The sequence below is a fragment of the Lactuca virosa genome, chromosome 2 (assembly GCF_052849685.1).
Source record: "Lactuca virosa cultivar CGN04683 chromosome 2, Lactuca_virosa_CGN04683_v6, whole genome shotgun sequence".
NCBI lineage: Eukaryota > Viridiplantae > Streptophyta > Magnoliopsida > Asterales > Asteraceae > Lactuca > Lactuca virosa.
In genome coordinates this window covers 311,134,474-311,137,032 of record NC_136427.1, presented here as the reverse complement: position 1 = coordinate 311,137,032, position 2,559 = coordinate 311,134,474, and positions in this window count along the sequence as shown.

The following is a 2,559-nucleotide window of genomic DNA, read 5'->3' as shown; positions in this document are numbered from 1 at the left end:
GTCCTTGTCTTACCCGTTCGGCTAACGACCCTCCACCGATCAAGGAAGCGGTGGGTGAGAGTGGACACCCATTAAGTTGCCATTTTATAGGCAACAACTTTATACCCCCCTTATAGACCGGCTTCGTGAATGAGGCGTACTAGCGGTAAGACGACTTGACGTTATACATATATATATTAGTAACTTATAATATTATAAAGTATAAGGGTTGAATTTTAACTTTTAAAATTCTAAGGGTTGGAACTAAAGTTTTAATCAAGACTTTACATGTTCCAAAACTTGAGGGCAAGTTTTGTAAACTTCCAAAACTTTTCATTTCTTATAACTTATGAATTAATTGAGTAATAAAAATGAAGACTCTTCATTTTTATAACTCTTGTGTTCTTTTAATGGCTTTAATAAAAGTGAGACTTTTGGTTTTCCATAACTTAAGGACAAGTTATGGACTCCATTAAAACACACTATGATCATGAATTAAACTACCATGAAGGTTACAAACAATTCCTATGATCATCTAATCTTCATAAGTTCAAGAACATGAATATGAACACTTTCAATAATCAAAAAAATTACACTTAAAAAAACTTGTAATTTTAATAATTACCATTGTAAATGGATTAGCATAAACATTACACCATCTAAAACAAGCTTTAAAACATCAAAACAGTTTAGGGTAATGTTTCTAGTTCATTTCCAGCAACAAATGTGCAAACTTTCATACGAGCAGAAAACAGAAAAACGATTTTTTTTCAAGCTGTTTGCACACAAAAAAAAACAACAAACAAACCTAGGCTCTGATACCACTGATGGGTTTTGAGCATTCTAACACTTCCTAAGTGTACATGCTACCCTAATAACCTTGGATCTATGTTTGTCTAATTATCATGCAAAGTTGAATTCCAAGGTTATATTCCTATCTAGCATACATGGGGAACAAATTTTAACTTGCATGAAAGATAGAATAACTTACCTTGTTGTTGTTTATGATCCTTGAAACCTTGTGAGCCTAGCACCCCAAGTGTGATGCCTCAAATGCTTCACACAACACCAAATGCTTTTGGAATGACTTTAGAGAGAATACACACTTCTAAAATCGGCCTAGCCCTCTTGTTTCTTATGTGTAGCCAATTTTGGTGGAGAATGGGTTTCTTATATAGTGTTGACACATCTAGGGTTACACCATGTAAACCCTAATGTGTCATGACTCTTCATTTCCATGACCCATGGGTTTGTAACTCCCATGGAGCATCCATGGAGCATCCTATGGGTGGAACCCAACTTGATAATCCGTGGAGCCTCTTAGCCCACTATATAAGATACGGAAGATTTACATAATCTACCCATATATTTAATTAGTTATCTTTTGATCACTTAATTAATTCTAAATTAATTCTTGATCAAACTAATTAAATAATATTATTAATATATTAGAACTTATAATATATTAATAAACCATAAGTGTTATTTCTCTCATTTTAGTTTATCCAATTGCATGGTGCCATGCAACCCAAATGGACCATGCCGGGTCGGGTCAAGTACATACCAGAAATAGTTATGGACTTAGACACCTTATCCAACAGTCTCCCACTTGGATAAGTCTAATAACTATAACTGCAATACTTCAGGAACCGATCGGCAATCGTAGCTCTTTCAAGGTCTCTCGGAACTGAGAAGATGATGATACGCCATTTAAGATAAGTGATCATATAATCCTCTGTTCTAGATATCAGCCGGACAAATACATGGAACAATGTCTTACTTATTGTCCAACAGTTTGTTTCCCGATTTCCGATTTGTTTGACAAAGAACTTAATTGAACACATCAACTTAGTTCTGACCGGGCCCGGTACATAGGTCAAAACAAAATCATCGAGGGGCCCAGATATCAGCTTCTAATCCAAGAAGGAACAGATAAACTTCGACTCATATGTTTGTTCTACCACTCATTGAATTATACACAAAAGCACGTTTTATAACATCGAGTTACCAATGCGTTAACGTACAATCAATGCATAACCAACTCATAAGTAACAAATCATATCTCTAGGTTTGAAGACTTATATGATATTACCGTCTCACGATCACTCGAGATAAATTCCATGAAGTGATTCCAGTGAGCGTGGGTTGAGTCCAATCCTCAGAACTTATGAGCACTCATGAGTGTTGTAGCCATGTCCAACAACTTAGACCTCTGTCAAGCTTTGCCCATTAGTGACTTTAGTGATTTACTGGTGTTTATAAACTGGTTTTTGGAGTTTGGCAATTGAAGATGAGATCTACCTACCACCCTCAAACATATTGTTAGAGTAAGGTAGTTGGTTTTTTTTCTAGAGTCGGATGGAATGAGTGGTGTCATGCTTGTCATCATGCAACCTCAACTTTTTTAAAATCATTTAATTGTCACATCAATTTTACTTCAATATAAGCTTAACATGCCACTTCAGTTTTTTGGCACTGTCATATCAATATTTTCACACTACAAGCTCACATGTCATTTAGATGGGAATGGGTTAACATGACATGAAAATAAATATATTTATTTAAACAATTGTTTTTTAA